The sequence below is a fragment of the Pinus tabuliformis genome, chromosome 3_1, assembly GCF_031772625.1.
Source record: "Pinus tabuliformis cultivar Carrire ecotype Pingquan chromosome 3_1, CPIR1, whole genome shotgun sequence".
Lineage (NCBI taxonomy): Eukaryota > Viridiplantae > Streptophyta > Pinopsida > Pinales > Pinaceae > Pinus > Pinus tabuliformis.
Genome location: NC_142301.1, coordinates 600,869,278 through 600,892,030, shown reverse-complemented (window position 1 = coordinate 600,892,030; position 22,753 = coordinate 600,869,278). Strand labels below are relative to the sequence as shown.

The window sequence follows — 22,753 nt, the reverse complement described above, 5'->3', positions numbered from 1 at the left end:
GTGCCATGGCCTATAGTCACTCGGGCCAGCCTCTGCTCACACTCAGGCATGCTTTCTGTGCCCTGCTCGGCCTCGACGTGGTCTTGACCGACATCGCCCCAATTCTGCCCGCCCTCAAATGCAACATGAAGAAAAACACGGTGGTGACCTCCCTCGCTTCGGCCAGAAAACCGGGATCCGGCATTGGAAGAGTGAAGATTTCTCAGCTCTATTGGAACAACGAGAAGCAGATTCAGGGACTGAAGCCTCCATTTGATTTCATTGTGTCGCGGATGTTGTTTATTTGGATAATATTGTGGAGCTTTTGATTTCCACCATGAATGCCCTTTCTGGAGCGAATACTGTAATCTATTAGGTTATCAGATACAGTCTCCAGAAGCCCATCAGCTTTTTTGGCAGATTTGTCCTAATTATTTCACTGTGGAGAAAATACCCCATGAGGATTTGCATCCGGAGTATGCATATGAAGAAACTGATGTGTATATTCTTAGGATCTGGCGTTGGAAGAGTGAAGATTTCTCAGCTCTATTGGAACAACGAGAAGCAGATTCAGGTACTGAAGCCTCCATTTGATTTCATTGTTGTCACGGATGTTGTTTATTTGGAGAATACTGTGGAGCCTTTGATTTCCACCATGAATGCCCTTTCTCGAGCGAATATTGTAATTCTATTAGGTTATCAGATACGATCTCCAAAAGCCCATCAGCTTTTTTGGCAGATTTGTACTAATTATTTCACTGTGGAGAAACTACCCCATGAGGATTTGCATCCAGAGTATGCGTATGAAGAAACTGATGTGAATATTCTCAAGAAAAAAATGACCTAAGTGTGGGTAAAACAAGGTTTTCCAGGGTTTAGGGGTGGGGCGCAAATTGTATATGGGTTATAAAGTAGAGGGCACATAAAGTACCTGGCCCTATTATGCAAAAACTATGATCAGATAGCCACTGGGGGAAATCTTAGGCAGATACTAGTTCGGAACTGTGTTGTCCAATTTTTTTCCGCCGCAGGACAACGTTGCAGCTTTTGAAGTCGACATTTTTCTTTATGTGTGCGAGCATGAAGAAGGCCAGAAAAAGGGTCACTATCATATTCCATTATATATAATGCTTTGAGAACCGGATCTTCCGTTGATGTTTACTTGTGTAAGAAACCCAAACCCTTAAGCCCTTTTAGATTGTACAAAATGGCTTGTGTTTGTTAATGCAATAATAGTCAATTTGGTGGATTTTTTACAGTCTCCTTATACTTTTTCACTTAATGTTGAATTTGCTACCACACCCCAATCCAACTTTTAAAAATATTTACAAACTATATCAGCACTGAAAAATACCTTTCGTGAATGAAACTTTAATCCCAGCCATTGATATTTACCTGCTTTTGCATTCTAAATATACCCTTGGAGTCCAGTCAAACAGAATAGTATTTGGGGCTTTCGTTATTTGGAGCTCCGTGGATCCAGACTGAGTGAGTAATAAAGGATGCCATTCGCACTGCAATTCTGTACAGTTCGATAGCCAAATCTTTCATTCTCTGTTCCTACCATGCGGTAGGGCAGTCGCCTATACATCAGGCAGCAAATATTCGCTGTGGGATTTCGATCTTTAAATGAAAGGAGAACTTAACGCCATATGAGGTAATTTTTGTGTCGCTGGGCTTCGCGAGTTTTTTGATTCTTCAGTCTTTAATCCTGGATTTACCTTTTTGCGTTTTAAGGAAATAGATTTTCTTTTTGGTAAATTTTGGAGTGCACGTTGTCTTGTGTTTTACCTTTAAGCTTTGATCGCCTGTAGTCTTTTGAACCTAAAACCAGCTAGCAGGATTGCAAATGCTTTAGTTTGCGGGTTAAGGGTTAAGAATCTGCGGTTTTGTTCTAAAAGAGTAAATGTTTGGACAGATTGTAGAGACAATTACAAGAACTGAAAAGTTTCAGTTGGATCCGCTTGGATTTCCTAATTTGAAGCTTAAATACATTCCGGCTGCATATTCTTTAATTTTGAGCAAAAGCTTGTCATATTCTTCAGCTAGAAGGCAGAAGGCTCAAAGCAAGCAAACGTCGAGCTGTTTTTTTATTATCATTGAACTGAAACACCTTGGTCCAGTTGTTTTCCATTGCAAAGGCATTAAGAAATTTGTCGGCAGCCGATACGATATTGACAATTAAAATGGATAGTTCCACTGAAAGCCTTTTGTGTGAAGAGAATCTGCAGATTGATAGTCCATGGTCAAAAGATTTGAATACTCATTGCATCGACCACAGTGATTCAACGTCGTACCACGATTTTCCCTACTACACCAGCCACGTCGGTTCTTGTTCGACATTGCCCTTTGTTGTACCTGAAGATTACGATGAAGCGATTAAAATCTGTCTAGAGAAGGAATCGGCCTTTATGCCAAGTGCAGGCTATTATTTGCAACATCTTAGGGCCAGTGAATTATGTGACGCAAGGAGGAGGGCCATTTACCTTTTTTTTCTTAATATTTTAACTTATCCATGTTGATTATAGTCTGCAGATAGAACTCTGGATGCACCAGATGATTATTACTTGAACCTACTAGACTGGAGTTTGAACAATGTGTTGTCCATAGACCTTGGCAATACTGTATACCTGTGGAATGCTTCAAATAGTTCTATATTGGAGCTTCTGATTGCAGACGATGAAGAAGGCCCTGTTACTAGTGTTAGCTGGGCACCTGATGGGAGGCACATTGCCATTGGGTTGAATAATTCTGTTATACAGCTATGGGACTCTTCATCTGATAAACAGGTAAATAAAATCTCCTTATCTCTTCAAGGTTTTTTCATTCCAATGTAATGGCAAACTCCAAATTTTGACATGGATAAAATTGCAGTTAAGAACATTGAAAGGTCATCATGCACGTGTTGGTGCCCTTGCTTGGAATGGTCCTATTCTTACGACAGGAGGACAGGATGGGATCATAATCAATCATGATGTTCGTATGCGAGAGCACATTGTTCAAACATACAGAGGGCATGACCAGGAGGTTTGTGGATTGAAATGGTCTCTTTCTGGCCAACAACTTTCAAGTGGGGGGGAATGAAAATCTACTATACATTTGGGATCAAAGCATGGCATCCCATAATTCTACCTCTCAATATCTCCACCGCTTAGATGAACACTATGCAGCATTCAAGGCCTTGGCATGGTGGCCCTTCCAAATAAATCTTTTAGCATGTGGTGGAGGGAGTGCAGACAGGTCTATAAAGTTTTGGAATACTCACATAGGTGCCTGCTTAAATACCGTAGACACTCATTCCCAAGTTTGTTCATTACTCTGGAATAGGCATGAACGTGAGTTACTGAGTTCACATGGATTTAGTCAGAACCAGTTAACCTTATGGAAGTACCCATCTGAGGTGAAGATTACTGAACTTACAGGTCATACTTCTCGAGTTCTTCATCTGGCACAGGTATGGAAATTGATTTATTTTTATGAGTACTTATGCATTCATCCTTCTTATTCCTTACCTCTTCATAGCCCTGATGGGTACATAGTTGCATCAGCTGCAGCAGATGAAACACTCAGGTTTTGGCAAGTATTTGGAGTTACTGATACCTCAAAAAGGGCGAAGAGTAAAGATGAAAATGGGGCTTTCAGCAACTGTAATACTTACATCCGCTAATAAGCATCTTTCTATATTTATGAAATGAGGATGTTTAACTCAAGGTAGTAATTAAATGTTCTGTTTTCTATTTCACATAGCTCTTCTGCGGGCCGTTGGATTGCCATGGAGCATGTTCCACTTTCTTCAATGTAATATGCTAAAGTTTCTTCTTTCTTTCTTCTCACATACCATGAACTTTGAATTTATCTTTTGTGAAACCTAATGGAACAATGTTGCAACAGCTTTCTGAGACAAGAACCACTCCTTCAGCTGCATCGTAAAAATTAAAATGGTTTTGGCAAGTCTTTGGAGCCCCATATTCTTCAATGAAGGTTCTGAAAATGATACTTTATGAGTGTCAGCAAGTATGTCATTCACATCAACAAAGAAACCTCCACACCTCCTCCACTCATGGAATGATTCACATTCTACAAAAAGCCTTCACGCCTCTACTCAATCTTATAGGCAATTCTTGAATGATTTATCTTCTTCATTTTGCTATGACGCACTTATTATGTAATTTCTTACCTGAGATAAATTCTATATCTATATTGCTATAGAATTTTAGTTATGTATCTATATTGCTATTTCATTTGTATAATTTTTTTGTAATATTTTACATTGTACCGTAGTTCAGTTCCTTAGGCTTGTACTGTAGTTCAGTTCCTTAGGCTTGCAAAATTCATCTCTCGCATATATTCATTCAAGAGATCAATAAAGCATTTTTTAATAGACATTAATCAGAAAAATAGTCACAGACATAGGTGCTTGAAACTTGAAAGAACTCCATGAATTACCCTGACTTGTGGCTACAACTCTCAACCTTACAAAAATATTGACTGCAACAGAAGAACTGAAAAACTTACTAAAGACCTCCATGCATACCATGTATTGATGATATAGCCATGAATGAGTAGACACTAAATTGAGAGCTTCTAATGTGCTGCTAGGACAAGCGATATTCATCATCATTTGATGTGCCCTTGTTGCAAGATCCTATCTCATGGAACTGTTGGTCTGATCAGTTATCTTTGTCCTCTAACACCTTGCATATTTTGAATGTTTGTTAAAGAACTGAAAAACTAACTAAAGACCTCCATGCATACCAGGTATTGATGATATAGCCATGAATGAGTAGACACTAAATTGAGAGCTTCTAATGTGCTGCTAGGACAAGCGATATTCATCATCATTTGCTATGCCCTTGTTGCAAGATCCTGTCTCATGGAACTGTTGGTCTGATCAATTATGTTTGTCCTCTGACACCTTGCATATTTTGAATGTTTGTTAAAGTTGTTCATGCTCATTGGTTCTATGATCTATCATATCATTCCTCCCATTTGGTGGTATTTGTTATTGGTCTGTTGGACTGATCAACCATATTTATCTTTTTTTATTAAAACAACCATATTTATCCTATATTCATCTGCTTCCCAAATTAGTTTAAGTTGTGGCTTTTTTGTTTTTTCTGATTTCCATCCGGTGCCTGTGCTTTGATTTGAAACTTCGTTGTTTGTGTTAATTGTTGTGACTACTTTCTCTGGGACCCTTGTCAGATTTTGGCCTCTCATATTGTCTGCCCCACTAATTGATATTTTTGCTAGTACTAAAATTTAACATACCCACATGTATTTTCCAATACCTTTCTTTATGTGAAATAGTGTGGGTTTCAGTGCCAATAAAGTATATTAATTTCCATCATGGTTTCATCTATGTATTGCCACTTTCCAGTACATTTTGGTAATGAATTCATTTATTGATGAGTAAGAAATAACCAGATGAAAACCTTGTTTTCCCTATTCGTAAAGTTCTAAGGTAATTAAAAGGACATACTTGTTAGGTTTCTTAAATTTAATGTGGCAACATTTAGTCACTTAGTTTTATTCAGAGTTTGCAGATGATCTGTAATTTATTATGCATGGCTGATTGGTACTTCCTTTTCCCCTTCTTTGCAGGGGAAAGCTACAGGTCTATATTGTCGATGGCTTCCATAGTGCAACCGTGGCAACAACAATTTCTCCTTACCCCGGAAGTGAACCAGGTCATTCTTGTGGCCATGTTTCCTCTTAGTCGCTAGGCTTCTCCATCGCTTACCTCGCATTTTCTCATTCCTTTACACAGGACAATTAAAACAAAAAGTAGATTCTTTGGTTCAAATTTCTTTGGAGATTTGATCAGTTAGGGTTTCTTCTTCTGTAGCGATAAAATTTACAAAGCTTTGCTATAATCCTTTATAATCCTTTTGAACCTGTGCCTTGTTTTGCAGGTATTGAGCTCACCTTATCTCAAAGGCATTCCCTCCAGCCAGAAGGTAATTCAAATCTTTTTCCCGTCTTACTGAGGTCACAACGTTTTTCATGTCATCTTTATATTATTTTATCATTTATGGCATGAGTTGCCTTGCAACTTCAAGTTCTTGTATTGCATTCTTCCGTCACTGTTACCTGATTGTAGCTCTTCGTTTCTGGCATGAATGATCAATATTTATTGATGTCTGTCACATTATTTTTCTCGGCATTTATAAATGCCAATAGTAGAGTGGACATTTTTCCACCCTTCAACTTGACTGTTGGAAATCAACTTGACGCTCTTCTACAATTAGTGTTTTAGAAATGGGCAATTACCAAGTGATCCATAAACGATAGGCCTGCCTGTCTGTCTCGCCAACATGGGTCCTTCTCTGTGGAATTAAAAATGTACGTCTTTGCAATCACTATAAAACTGAGTTCAAGCTTCTTCCAGATCATCCCGTGATGAATAGCTCTGTTCCAGATCTGGTTTCAAGGCTACTTTTATTTGTTTAACAGTGCCAAGTCTAATGCCCAACAACAGAGACATGTTGATTCCATTTCAAATGTCAGCTAAAATACCACATTGTTCATTTAAATGTATCACTTTTTTCATCAACACATCTGCCAAATCATTATAAAGTCAAGTAATAAACAAGATGCTAATGAATAACATGCAGGAATGACTCTGTTTGCATTCAGATTCAAAATTTGTTTTACATGTTTGCAGTAGAATACCAATCTCACTGCCAAGTGGAGATTAGTGCACTTCGTTTATATTTGCTACTTCTTTGCTTTTAAATGGGGATAATGCTCTGGCATTGCAAGGTTGGGTTTTATTTTTTGTGGTTCTGTTATGGCTCATGAATGGATGTGTTTATGGATTGAAATTTAAGGAAAATATGGGTTTACTGTAGCAAATGAATGGGATGCATCCAAGTAGTGAAATTTCAGAAGTTGGGTTTATTGTGCATATGAAATGGCATGTGTTCATGCTTTTGAAATTTTACTCAGAGAAAAGAAAAGATGGATTTAGTACTGCATATGAATGAGATGTATTCTTCGTATATGCTTGGCCATCTATAGAGGTTTCTTGATTTTGGGTAATTAACTTAAACCTGTTGATTTTGGGTAATTAACTTACTCTAAAATGAAATAAGACATTCAATGTGTTCCTGAAAAGTAATTGCACAATGATCCAGTCCACGAAAACAAAGTTTTCCACAAACCAATTAACTCCTCTAGAAAAGTTCAACAATTCCAATTTAATAATCCTATCGACCTCTCTTTGTACCTTTTGGAACAATTGCTAGTAATATATGTATCAAGAATTCAACGTCATCCCGCATTGTCGTCGAGTCTCCCCTTCCATCGTCTTCCCAGTGGTTCTCTGTGCCGTGGTCGCCACATTATTCCTCACTGTTTCACGTGTATGAATTAATTAACTATATATTATGCCACACAGGTTAGTCGCTCTGTAACAAGTGTTTTATTCGCTAAACGTGTAATTTGATACTATAATGATCAATGCAGAATGAAAGAAAAGAGTGAAAATATATAATTATATTTTTACGAAAAAAATTATGATTCTGGATTCTCCAGTTATTGAAAGGCCAGGACAAATAATTGAATAAACAGATTTCTTAGCATGGATAAATAGTGCATATGACCTTCCGCGGACTTAAATTTTCTCTTGTAAGGTGGTTTTTGCTCGTCTTTTAAAATTCTCCCAAAGAAAGTGGTGTTGTGGAAGGTGGCTTTTGCTCGTCTTTTAAATATTCCGAAAGAAAATGGGGTTGTGCAAGGTGGCTTTTGCTCGTCTTTTAAATATTCTCCAAAACAAAGGGGTTGTGCAAGGTGGCTTTTGCTCGTCTTTTAAATATTCTCCGAAAGAAAATGGGGTTGTCCTTTTAAGTTGAACTCGAGAGGAAAGTAGTTGAGAACTCGGTCAGTTTCGAAGAAAGAGAAGCTTTTATGTGTGTCAAATCAAAATATATAAAAGTGTAAAAGTTTCCCACGAATATTATTTTGTTGACTTGGATGATTTTTCCCGTATCTTTTCCTTTCCAAAATAATTCATCTTTAAGATAAAAAGATGCATTTTGTTTGTCTGTTCATAAAAATTCAGATCGGTTTGTGTATCATTTATCTAAAATAAACCTTTCTTTAAAAGAAATAAAAGTATATAATTATAAAAAAAAAATAGTATAAGATAACTTTTTATTTTTTTAATAATACTAACACGGTATAATTAAATATACTAACCATTTAAGTTATATAAAATCAAAACCATTTATATAATGGTTATATAAAATCACCATTATATAAAATCAAAATCATTTATATAAGTATAATATTTGTCTTTATTTTTTTCGTAAAGAATATTTAAGAAAATGGATTCGTTTAGTTATTTTTAGTCGTTTAGGTATGTTGGTGTTAGATGTGTTATGTTTTTTAAATCTTACTATGAAATTATTTGGAAGTCTGGATTCGTTTAGTTGTTTTTTTTTTTGTTGTTGTTGTTTAGGTATATTGGTGTTAGATATGTTATGCTTTTTTATTTTTACTATGGAATTATTTGGAAGTCTTTACTATGTTTATAAGTAATTATTGAGATTAAGAAGAATTAATTTATGAGTTGGTTTTTTTCTTTTTATAGCTAGTTTATATGAAGTATTAGAGAGAAGTGGGACAACTTAAGAAATTATTTAGCAGTGAAGGGGATCTTGGGAGCTCACTTTCTTATTTACTAGTAAAGGGGATCTCACTCCTTGTGTTATGAAGGTTGACCAAAGGGAAAGACTAGTGAGCAGGATTGGTGTAAGAGAAATGGGTGGATATGTAGTTTTTTAGGGGGTTCTCTATCGTTTAGCTAATTTGGTGAGGGGGGAGGTTGAGCTTCGGGTTCCTGATTCGGGGGGAGGTTGAGCTTCGAGTTTCTGTTTTTGCTTTATTAGAGAGGAGGTTCGAGAGATTTGAGTGGGTAATTGATGCTTGCATATGCAAGGTCCAAGCTCTATTGATCGATTCTCAAGGAACTCTTTGAGGTTACCTTCCCTTGTTTACCATGGGTTGACTCTGTTCGAATGTTCTAGTGTTTTACTCGTCTTCTTCGAGCAAGGTTTCCAACCTTACGAGGTGCTCCATTTAGCTAGCTCTATAACTACCTTATCACTATAATAGTAGGATATAGTGGTCTAGTAGCTAGCGATGGTTCCTCCAAGTCGAAGCAGTTAAGCACAGGATGATGGATCTAGTTGGAGGCATATTGTGTCGCCTATGGATCATCAACACGATCTTAGGCATTTCAAAATATATTATATCTTGTTCATCTTTGATTATCTGGATTTGAACCAAAAGACTCACAAAATGGTTAAGAAGTCTCTCCTCATTACCAGCCTTACCCTCAAAAACTCGCATGTTGTTGTAACTCTTAAACATGGCTCTAAAATTGGAATGTTGTTGTAACTCTCATAATGCCTCTACTTAAATTTGTTTGTTTTGTATGCTGACACAAAACTAGGCCAGATATTTCATATAGTGAGCGCTTGTCCATACACAATGCACAGTTGTTTCTCATTAGCCTCTTCGAGTCTTCCAAGAATATATTCGAAATTATTCAGTAAGAGAGTCGTGATGAGGCTAGTGGTTCTAGTGGTTACAAACAATAAAGAAAAGGTCATTCATTTCAATATAAAATTTAAATGTTGCAAGGTTGGATAACTACTCTAAGCACTCAAAATATTGCCAACCGGATTTATAAGGAAATAATAAAATTAATGTCTTCCTTTGAGTTGAACCCTGAGTTATATTGAGAAACCCCTCTCAATTCATGATATGCTCTTCCCTGCCCTTTTCAATTTGTGATGTGATCTTTATTCAATAGCTTTACAATGTGGCAATCTTAACGCGTGCATGGCTTTCAAACCCATACCTCAACTTAAAACATCCAAATCGAATCGAATGTGTGGGATGCGTACAATAGATTACATTTGACCTAGGTCATAGCGACTCACTATCATTACATGCTTTTACAAATTGTATGAATTATCTCAATCTTACATTAATACTTGATATCCTTCATATGCTTCACATTTGGTTTATAGGCGCAGTCTAATATGATCCCCTACCTGTATCATAGTAATACCATTTCGATGTGTAACCATATATGGTAAGATTTTCAAACCGGAAGAGACTACCGCCTGATTTTATATATACCATATATCTATATATTGCCGGCTAATCCTAATCCATGCTAATCTTGATCCTTGGGGACATACGCAATGCTCAACTAAATATACATTTGGTTATTTTGTATATCTTATATAAATACAATCATGCTTTTTCATACTGAAAAAATATATGTCTTGCTAATAAAATCTGAAAGCTAAACCAACTGATTTAACTTTTGAAAAATATAAAACTCGGCAGTTGTGATATTGTTTTGTTTTAATAATATGCCATGTGCATATTAATATATGCATCCAGAATTCAACGTCATTCCACATTGTCGAGTCCCACATTTCATAGACTTCGGAGTCCCGCATCGCGTCGTCTTCCGAGTAGTTCTGTTGTCCCGAGATGGGTGTTCCAATGTGTCAATGTATGAATTAAATTTAAATTAATTATGTATTGTCCAGAAATAAGACGACGTTTATTTATTAAATGAATTTTTATAAAATATTTTAGAATATTTTTAATAATAATTATATAATAAAAATCTAAATTTATATTCAAAATATCATTTTATTTATTTATTTAAATAAATTATTTAATTATAAAAAATGTCATATAAAATAAATTATAGTTTTTATATATAATATTGATAAAACATGATAATATAACAAATTTTAAAAGTTAAAAACTTCTATAATGAATTTATAATTTAATTTAAACATAAATTTAACAAAACTATTAAAATTATTTTGTAAATATAAATGTAAAAATAAAACTAAAATTATATTTCTTAAATTAAAATCTATTCACTAAATAGATATTTATAGTAAAATTTTGTTTTTGTTATTATGTTTAATTTCTTTATTGTACTTTCAATTTTTTTTATTTTTTTTCAGAGAGAAAAAACATAATAGATTATATTAAGAAAATATAAAGATCTGTATACATGATCGAAATCTATGAGAATCAGCTGGAAAACATACAGCTGATCCGTTAGTGTGACTGATGAGGCAGCATATAACATATTGTCACTAATATGAGAAAGCCCAGCGAAAATCACTGAGCCCAGCATGAGCAAAAAAGCGCAACATATAGGCATGAGGATCCATCAACATAACAAACAGTGGCGCATCTTGAGAAGAGCAGACCTTTCAAAAAAAGATTGAGAAAGAGAGAAATATAAACCTCCACAATTAACGCTTCATGGGGGAGGAGCAGGATCGCCATAATAGTTTTTTATACAGTAGGTGCTGAGACAGCAAGCCAATATCTGTAAATACACCAACATTGTGAGTAGACGGTCCAAGAAGTTGTATTTGAAACAGAGCTGGATTGGAGATTAATCTGCGGGAGGCAGATAGCCCGTGATTGAGATCAGGATAGAATCAAGGGGCAATCTGGAGTTCTGGAAAATGCAATCATTTCTCCATTTCCAAAGAAACCAACAGGTGAGGATAAACAATGAGCGCCAGGAGGGATTCTGAGCGCTCCACCAATTGAAGCCTTCCTGTACAGATGAAAAAACTTGATGAGAAAAACCATATATCAAAGATAAATCATGCTAGATTGTTGAAGATGAGGCACAGCTGAAGAACATGTGAGAGTTGGATTCAGCTTCCGAAAGGCACATTTGACATCTGCCCGGACCCTGCCATCCCTTTCTTTGGAGAACCTGCCAGGTGAGATTCCTGTCCGAGAAGAGAAGCCATGAGAAGAGAATCATCTTGAGCGGACAGGAAGCTTTCCAAAATTTGAGGGGGAAGATGGGAGAGGAGGGCGACTGTCCAGATAAGAATGCAGCATAAAGATCTCTGACGCCAATAGACTGTGATGATTTCTGAAGTGACCAGATGAGTTCATCCTTGGATCCCAATTGAGAGAAGCCTTTGTTGGAAAAACCGATGATAGTCGATGACCATAAGGGACGAAGAGAGTGGGGCAGAGATAATTCGGCCGCATCCTTCCATACAGGGGACTGAAATGACCAAGTTTTTATTAATTTATTCCATGTGAAAAAGCCCCTAGAGAAGAAGAAAGATAGCAAAGCAGGGGGAATCATCGATTCCAGATTGTGCACAGTTGAATCAATGCCAATAAAAATGCTGGATCCCGAGAAAAATTTCCATCTTAAATTCATCAAGAAGAGAGACTGGATCTTTCTAAAACTTTGCCATATGGGGGAGCCTCTTCTGATGCCCAAAGAGCGTCTTCTGTACCAAAAAACCATACTTTTTCCTTTGAGGTATTTTTGATTAATGATAGTGCTCCATTGACATTTCCCATATATTCCTCTGAGAAGGGATTTGCATAGAAGTGCTTTGCCGAAAGTCGGCATGTGCAGAAGGCCCCAACCGCCCATAACCTTCGGCCTTGTAATGGAATCCAGCTTTACGAGATGGATCTTAGACTGATATGATCTGCCGCCCCATAAAAAAGTGGCTGCCAGAGAAGCCATTTTACTTGTAATGGATGCAGGAAGTAAGAAGAGGTGGCCCCAATAAACCGCCAGTTGAGAAAGAACGGACTAGACCAATATATATCTGCCCGCCAGGGATAAAAAGCGCATCTCCCAACATGAGATTTTGTTATAAAAGCGCTCGATCAGCCACTGCTAGTCCCGTGCGTGATAAACTTTTGCTTTTAAGTGGAATCCAAGATATTTAAACCCATCCTTAATCAAAGCAAGTTTTATGCCAAAACGTGCAGCAATCCATTGAGCTAAATCCGGATTTGATTCATTATGATATAGCGTGGACTTGTCTTTATTAATAGAGAGGCCCGATGCGGATTGAAATTTTTGGAATATCACATTTAGGAAAATCCATGAAGATTTACATAACATCGCGAAAAGGAGAATATCATCTACAAAAAGGTTATGAGAGAGGGAAATGTCCTTGCAGATCTTGATCGGCCTACATCTCCCTTCTGCAACAGCCAAATTGATCTGAGAGCTGAGGGAATTCATCACGAGAATAAAAAGAAGTGGTGAAAGAGGGCAGCCTTGGCGAAGGCCCCCCTCCGCTGGAAAGAAAGTAGATGGTATGCCATTTATGAGAACTGAGTAATCGACATTTTCAACACACGCCATAATCCACTTAATTCCCTGTGCTCTTAGTCCAATTTTTGCAAGGACTCGAAGGAAGCCCCAGTCTACGCAATCGTAGGCTTTTTTGAGATCTATCTTCAGGACTGCGGCATCTATATTGTTTGATGTAATTGAGAAGAGGCATTCCTGCGTCATAGCAACAACATCCAGAATAAGTCTATCTTTTAAAAAGGCATGCTGTTCCTTTGATATAAAGGAATTTAGAACAACCTTCAACCTTTCCGCAATAATCTTTGATATAATTTTAAAAAGAGTATTGCAGAGGGCTATCGGCCTGTAATCGAAGAACGATTCCGATTTGTCCTTCTTGGGTATAAGAGCTATAAAGGTGGCGGATAGCGCATTGTTTATATTCCCAGACATGCGGGAGGCATCCACCATGCCCAGCAAATCTTCTTTGAACAGATCATAGAAATGACAGAAAAACTCGATCGGCCAACCATCAGGGCCCGGGCTTTTGTCCCTTTTGAACTTTTTAATGGTGTCGAGAAGTTCCTCATCCGTAATTGGCTTAAAGAATTGATCATTTGCGCCCTCATCAAACATTACAGGCATCAGTTCCATTGCCCATAAAGAGTCATATGCATTGCTATCCTGCCTTTTATAAAGATTTTGAAAAAATCTGGTGGCTTCTGCCGAGATATCCTGTTGAGTGTGGTAGAAGCCCCCCTTGCCATCCTCAATCTTCCAAATGGAGTTTTTGGCCCGTCGAGCGTTTGCGAAATTGTGAAAAAACTTAGTATTTCGATCACCCTCCCTGAGCCATGTTGCTCTGCTTTTAAGCCTCCATAATGCTTCCTCCTTTTGCAACAGCTCAAGTTTCTTTTTTTCCAGGGATCTGATGAGGGTTTTTTGATCAAATGATAGACCATTATAATGGACCGAATTAGAGAGATAACATATTTCTTTTTTGATGTCAGATAACTCCTATTTGTCCATTCTCCTCTTCTTGATCTACTAGTCCTTTGCTGCTTTTCTCAGCAATTGAATTTTTTCCTGGAAAGTAAGTAAGAAAGCCTCTTCAGATTGATGAATATCCCTCCAAGAGTTTGCAATGAGTTCATTGAAAGATTCATCCTCAAGATGGGATCTATTAAATTTGAAAGGGTACCCCAACTTGCAGTTCATGTTCTCCCATTCAAGGATGATGGGCCTGTGATCCGAGGAAAGCTCCAATCCCGTTCTAGCAAAAGGCATCCCCCAGCTTTCAATTATGCTGGCATTAATAATAAAGCGATCTATTCTTTTAGCAATGTAAGCTGAGCCCGTCCTGCCATTTTCCCAAGTTAGTACCAATTTTTCAGGAATTATATCTACTAAATTTCTATTTAGAAGTTCCTGACGCATTTTATCAGCCATGTGGTCTTGCTTTCTACAACAGCCCTAGCATTCCGCGGCGTTGAGGGTTAGGTTTAGATCACCCGCTATTAATAAAGATTTTATGTCTAGTATTTCAGATTCAAACAGCTTGTCCCAGAAAAGAGATCTGTCCCTATAGGGCGCATAAATATTCAAGATGTTGATAATCTGAGGCCTTCCTCTGATAGAAGCCGAGAGGAGAATCCCAGCACAGCATTTGAAGGCCTTTGCTCTGACCGAGACCGGGTTCCACAATACTGCCAGACCACCAGACATTCCTTCCGCTTCTGTAGCAACCATATACCAACTGGGGAACATTCTTCTGAAGAAAGCCAGAGAGACTGAACTTGAATGCATTGTTTCCTGTATAAAAATGATGAGGGGATGAGCAGAAGCAAGAGTCTCTTTTAGCGCCAGGAATTTAGGGGCGGCACCCAATCCCCTAATATTAAAAGATACTAAGAAGGTCATTTAGAGGCTTGTCCAGCCTGACATGCTCTAAGAGGCTGCGAAGCAGTAGGTTCCATGATTGGGACTTCCACAAGAGACAAATTTGTAACCCCCAGGTCAGAAGCAATCGTTCTGCCTCGAAAGTGATGGCTTTCTCCTTTTTTCTTTTTCCTGACAGTGATATTTTTGGCGGAATTGGGGCTAATGGATGGGAAGGACGGCTTATGAATAGTCAGAGGTTCGAGAACCGATGGATTCCGCTGGAGGAGGAGGTCGATGTCGCTATCAAAACTATTAACAGGGGACTGTGATGGAGAGTTGAAAGGGGTAGGGGATATCATAGGTTCCTTACCCTTTTGCGTGGCAGGAGACGGCCCATTTGAAGATGGCGAGGAGGAAGAAATCTGAATAGGATGTGACCCCACCACAAAGTCTGCTTTATTCTTTATCTGCGGAGAAGGCACGGGGTTCTCGTCATGTGGCTCGGGGATGGGGGGACAATGAAAGTCCGCTAAATTTGGAGACTCGGATTGAAGTTGAGAGTTGAGCTGGGAGCAGCGAAGATCAGTGGATTGAAAAGAGAAAAGATTTTCAGAGTTACTTACATCTTCAGAAAGGGAGTCTGGCCCCGAGCTTCTTTTCTTTTCAGAAGGATGCCTGTTTGCCCTGAGTTTAGATCGGTGCCTGCAGTTCCTGATGAGGTGGCCCGTTCGATGACAAAAAGAGCATCGAAAAGGGATGCCCCAGAAGTCAAGTCTTTGACAAATTTTAAAACCTTCCCATAAAATCTCTATCTGATCAGGATAGCCTCCCTTATAAGGCTTCTCAATTAGAATCCACGCGATTCTTTTGTCCTTCTCCCCCCTGACCCATGGGTCGACATATATGAATTTGCCGACTGCGTCCCCGATCATTGTGAGTGTTTCAGTCGTCCATAATTCTAAGGGCAAGTTTGGGAGCTTGACCCAAATCATGTTATGTGATGGAGTATTCTTGAGAGGGTCGAAGCCCATATACCATCTTGACAAAGAGAGAAAACTTCGGCCGAAAACCCAAGGTCTGTTCAAAATCAATTCTAAATCAGATGCCTTCTGAAAGTGGAAAGAGAGCCAGTCTTTCATGAGGCGAGAGATTATTGGAGTATAGCCAATGAGAGGGGACCACGAAACTGATATCCATTTCCTCATGTTTTCCTCATTCATTTCTGGAAAATACCATTTCCCGACCAAAGCATGCTTTTGGAGGCTATCAATCCTTTGAGACAATGAAGAGCTGGTCACGGAAACAGCTTTAGGAGGGGGAATGGTTTTGACCGGCTCTCTAGGTTTGCGAGGGTGCCGACCATGGTCAAAACCTTTACTTTTTGAAGAGGCCAGGCCCGTCTTAGAGTCATGAATCACTTCAGGAGAGAGCATTTCATTCACCGTGGCATGCCAGCTGTGATCTTGGATGGCATTGTCACGTGCAGCTTCCGCTTCGATGGCAGCTCTAAATAGAGCCCGCGTGGCAGGAGAGTCACTGTCTTCTGACATTCTAGTCAGAAGAGACAGTTCGAGAAAAAGGAAACCCGAGTACCTCAAACAGTACTTGATAAATCTCTACAAGAGATCCGGCAGAAGGATTAACCTGGAGAAGTACAGAGATATAATTCTCTCGGAAGATTATGTCAGGATCTAAGGACAAATACCAAGATATAGAAAGTAAGGAGGAAACCGGAAGGATATCTGAATTCTGAAAAAGGAAGGTCAAGGACGGTGGGGAATTAAAGCGAAGTCTCTGGAGAGACAAAACCCAGCCGTCAAAATGTCAAAAACTAGGGAGAAAGATGACGAAGGCGTAGGGAAGACTTGATACCATCTGAGAGAGTTCAGAGAGATCATTAAGAACCTCATGACCCACCGGAAAAAGAGATTTGAAATCTTGATTCCGATGAAAGAAAGTCACCGGAAAGACTATGGCTTCAGAGGAAGGATTCGATGCTATGATGCCCCCAGCTAAAGACCTGTAACTACAGACAGGGATACCTATGCTACTGGCTGACTGTTGCAGTCAAAACAACAGCAATAAACATGAATAATGCACCACCATCTCCCAATACGAAAACGAAGGTCTGAGCAGGGGCTGTAGATGTAGAAAGAAGCTTTTAATCTATTCAGAAGGGATTTCAACATGGTTATCAGATAAACAAAAATTGAGTCGTCCACTTCCTAAAAAAAGGAGCTATGCTACCCAGGCAATATCTCCAAGAACATATGCAAAACACTGCTATGCAAAACAACCATGAGAAAATTACGAGAAGTTAACCAGAACCTAATGCGCTTTGCTTACAAGACTGTGATATGAAAACAGTTCCAGAACAGAAGAAGATTAACTGACCTGCATGGAGAGACCGCGGGCGCGTCAAGGACCAGAGAGCCGAGTCGAAAAATAACCAGGAGACCGTGCAATCCTCAGATGGCCGAAAAGAAAACTAAGAAGAGATGCTAGGGAAGCGAATAGCCCCCAGCCCGAAAGGCCGGAGGAAGAAAAACGAAAAAGACAGCAAGAGTGGGGATATAAAGGAGAGGTCCTCGAGTCAGATGTTAAAATCTTGCATGGATGGAAGGAGGAGCTAAAAACACGTACCCCCACGTTCCCAGAGCTTCATGCATGGAAGCTGCATGCGTCGAGAGAAAACAAGCGTCCCATGGCGATTGAGGATTGGTCATTACAGTGATTGGAGAAAAAAATGGCATCCGACACCTGTTCAACTGTAATCGGCTCCCCTGTCCAACGCGCACCCGGCTCCTTCCCACCTTCCTCAGCTCTATCTCAACATCCTACCCTGTTTTAGAATCTCACATCTCTCACTTTCAATTTTTTACAAATGAATCAATTATTTCAATGATGGCGTTTAACATTCAAATAGAATCTTCTCCAATTAACTCGGCGAAATGAATATTATTTGTGTTGCCATGCTTAATTTCCGCTCGTGCATTTTTACAAATTCAGAGTTCAAAAAATAGATCAACTGGCTTAATGATGGTCCAATTAATTATGGCAAATAAATACTTAGCTTACAGATGGTCCAATTAATTATGGCATTCAAATAGAATCTTCTCCAATTAACACTGGAGAAATGAATATTATTTGTGCTGCCATGCTTTATTTCCTCTCGAGCATTTTTACAAATTCAAAGTTCAACAAATAGATCAACTAGCTTAGTGATGGTCCAATTAATTACGGCAAATAAATAATTCCGCTGCCGTCATTAATTTTCAGTTAGACATTTTTAAAAATTCAAAGTTCAACCAATAGATCAACCAACTCAATGACGGACCATTTAATCCTCAAATATGATCTTCTCCAATTAATTTCTTGGGAAAGCCATTTACACAGGGAAAAGCATGAATTGCAATGGGTTACAAATTAAAAACACTGAAATGGGAAGGAAAAGGGCAAAGGCAATTTTGTTCATGCTTATTTGTTAAGCAATGTGGGGATTTCGAGCTCCTTCATGGCCTATTCACGCGACCTCCTTCCCTCCACCTCAATACTCACCATAATCGGTTCTGTTTGCAGCTCCTTCAATTGGTTGAGTGTCGTTGACCAATATATGTTCTAAATCAAAAAACAATATTAAGTCAAACAATTACATTAACCAAACACAAAATGAAAATACATTTTAAAAAATAAGTGAATATAATATATAATTAATGTATTTGCAAAAAATATTTAGTTAATGTATTAGCAAGTATTATAATAAAATATAATTAATAGTAATATATTAAATATTATTAGTTTAGATTTATTTTAATATGGAAGTATCACTTTTTTCGATATGTAAGTGAAAAGAGATTTGATTTTTTAGGGGTTTGGTAAATCCTGAGTTAGAATAAATTTATGTTAGTTTAATTTGCCTTTTAAATAGATTATATTCCATATGAATATTATAGATAAATACCATGCACCATTTTTATTTTTATTATTATTTTATTTTTATAAAATTATTTCTATTTTTTATTTTATTTTAAGTGTTATTTTTATTTTTATCTAATTTTCTTTAATCAAAATGTTAAACATTATATTATATCTCTACAATATTGATTCTCAACACAAAAAATAATTATATAATTAATATTATAATTAATATTAAAATATTATACTGATATTATTAAAATTAACATACGATAAATAATTTTTATGTTTAATATTATATTAATAAGTAAAATTTAATGCACGAGCATATTAACAAATTTTCTTCTTCCCGTGAGGGAAAACTCGTTGTAGATATTTACTATGGAATATTTGATTTGTTATGCTTACGTGGGACAATTGTATTTAGTGAGTTGTTTTTTAAGAAAAAAAACGCTATCTTTTTAATAGAAACAAAAAGAAAGTACATATTTATAAGATGCTCTGTGAGGGAAAGCTCATTGTAAATATTTACTATGGAATATTTGTTTTGTTATGTTTATGCGGGACAATTGTATTTAGTGAGGTTTTTAGAAGAAAAAAACGTTCTTTTTATGAATGAGAAAAAAACATATTTATAAGATGTTCAGTAAACTTTTATGAGTTCTTCTGTGTTTCTCATTTCTATATTCTATCTGTACACTGTCTTAATTTTCCATATATTTATCTATTAACCATTTAACGTTGCATATTGTCCATACAAAAAAACATTTAAACTGAGATTTTGCCGAAACTAACATACTGTCGCTATTTTCCATATATTTATCTATTAACCATTTAAGGTTGCATATTGTACATACAAAAAAAACATTAAACAAACAAAATTAAACCGATATTTTGCCCAAACTAACACACTGTCGCCTAAGACGTTGAACCTTTTCTTCCATCAATTCCTAAGTGTGATTGACGCATATAGCATTTCTCATTACACCCTGTTTATAAGCAACAAAAAATATCTTACCGAGTTCCTTTGAGATTCGTCTTTTTGAGAGGAGGTCGACCGTTTGATTCTTCTCTCTGTATATATCACCATATTCAATATGCTGGAAAGTCCTTAGCAGTTGTTATATTCTCTTCATCCAGTTAGATAAGATGAGATATTTTATATAGTGTAGTCCTTAACTCAATCGATGATGCTCTTAGTGTCGCCATAAACAAAGAAATTCCTCAAGTCACAACCATTTAGCACCTATGAGGACATCCCAAAGAGCGATTTTAGCTCTATTATTTGTCCCTTGACCCCCTCCCATCAGAAATGGAAATATTTTCCCTGTTCCAAAATAGTGATTGCCCTGCATCCACACTTCCTGTGCAGGCAAGCCCCATAAAAAAAAACACAGGGAAGACCATCGTGATGTCCCGAAGTCTGATCTTTCTATTTGACTTCTTTTCGTCATACCAGATTCTGCAAAATAAGTCACAAATTTTATTATAACTTCTCTAACATCAACAAATTTATGGTCAAAGATAAGTGCATTCTGGCATCTCTAAATGGGCCATATTATGAAATGTTATGGTCAAAAATAAGTGCATTCTGGCATCTCTAAATGGACCATATTATGAAATGTTATGGTCAAAGATAAGTGCATTTTGGCATCCCTAAATGGACCATATTATGAAAAGAGGTAAGGAAAAATATTGAGACTGAGAGTTGATCCAGAAAGACAAGCACGATTTCAGTGTGTGATGTGTCCTAATGGGTGCAATACCAATTGCATCCAGAGCCCCTTCCCATACTGCATCAACAAATGGACAACTAACCATAAGATGATCCACATCTTCATCTCCTTGCTTGCACATCAAACATATACCAGGTCTGTTAAAGCCCCTTTTTGCAGATTTTTCCAGGTAAGGATGCGGTCATGAAGTGTGAACCAACAAAAGTATTTAAGCTTCCGTGGAATCCCCCATTTCCATGCTTCCTGAAACCATAAGAAATAATCAAAATCTTTCTCCTTTAATGGAAATTTTTGATAAATCCTTTTTACCATCAGTTGTCCCTTCTTTTTCCTCCCTACCCAAATCATTTTGTCTTCCTGCTCAATAAAAAATATGCCCACAACACTCAATTAAGAGATGTAAATGTCTCATTTAATAGCCTAAATCCCATGAATTCCTATCTCATCTTCTTTCATCCAAGCCTGTCAAAGAATGTTTACTTGCTAATTGTGTAGGGCTTGTTGTAGAGAGTATATGCCACTTTCATGAAGTAGTGTGATCAGTGGAGCTGAAAGAGAATGACTCCCATCGAATCCCGAAAGCACATCTAGTCAAATCTCAATTGTGGATCCATCCGCAAGTTCCCATCGTAAAAAATTCATCAGTCGTTCAAGATTATTTCGCATGCATCTCCAAATGAACGATGAGCTTGTTTTCCTCCTGGCTCCACCTCTGATCCAAGTAGTAAATTGTTGTCCAAACATGTATTTCTTTCTGATGATTTGTGACCATATGTTGTTCCCACTCATAGCCCTCCAACTATTTTTTATGATCAATTCCAGATTGAAATTGTGAGCGTCTAAGATCCCCCATCCACCATCTCCGATCATCTTAGTGAGGACTCTCCATCGAATAAGGTGCATTTTCTCCGCTTTCATATTTCCAGACCACATAAAACTGGCCATTATATACTCAATCATGATAATTACCACCATAGGTAACTGGAATAGGTGCATCCAGTAAACTGCAAAGTTTTGGAGCACAAATTTTATCAGAGTAACGCGATGTCCGAACGATAACCACCTATGTTTCCACCCACATAGCGTCTTTTCAAACCTGTCATTGAACCAATCCCAGTCCTATACAAGATAATTGTTCAGTTTTATTCTAAAACCCAAATATACAAATCCATCTTCATAATCAGAGGATCCAATGTCAAAGAGACTGCAAATCTGCGTTATGAATCTCTCGTCGCTATCTCCATGTATTAGATAGGATTTTGATTTGTTCATGACAAGAACACAACCACACTAAAAGTGGTAATAATACTATAGATGTGGGTCCATTCTTCAAGATTTGTTGCTCCTCCAAATAGAAGGTCATCCGCAAACATCAGATGCGTAATTGGTTTGTGGTTGGTAATGTTAATGCCCAGAATATGACCCCTCGCCTTAGCATCCTCCAACATATGGCTTAGACAATCAATGATGAGAAGGAAGAGAAACAAGGATAGTGCACATCCCTGTCGCAGTCCTTTATAAGCCCTAAAGAATGAGGCAGTAAAATGTTAATAATGACAGAAAAATTAGCAGTGTTGACGCATGCCATAATCCATCTAATATTATGAGGGAAAACCCCAATTTTATGTAACACGAGCCTTAAGAATTTCCGGTCAATAAAATCAAATGCCTTATGTAAATCAAATTTAATCAAACATTCCTTCAATTTCAGAGTCTTGATTGAGTGCACAATATCCTGAGTGATGCTAATGACATCCTGCATCTGTTTGCCTTCCAGAAACTTGGACTGTTCGAGAGAGACGTGTTTCGATAGAAACGCTTTTATCCTATGAGAAATAAGTTTTGGAATCATCTTATAAACAAAGTTGCACAAGGAAATAAGATGATAATCAACAAAAGTTTTAGGGTTTGATTTCTTCAAAATGAGGTAAATGAACGTACCATTAGGGGCCCCTGATATGATTCGAAGATATCTCAAATTCTCTTCTACCGCAAAGAGATCCGACATCATCAACTCAAAGAAGTGAATGAATAACTCCACCCCCCATCCATCAGGCCCCGAGCTTTTATCGTTTGCACATCCCTTGAATAACTCCATCAATTCCTCCTTAGT

The 22,753-nt window shown here is 37.6% G+C and overlaps 1 pseudogene; it reads left to right on the top strand.

The window, feature by feature from the left end:
* Positions 1 to 457: 457 nt before the first annotated feature.
* On the top strand, positions 458 to 3,646 carry LOC149188437 (cell division cycle 20.2, cofactor of APC complex pseudogene; annotated as a pseudogene).
* The last annotated feature ends 19,107 nt before the right edge of the window (positions 3,647 to 22,753 follow it).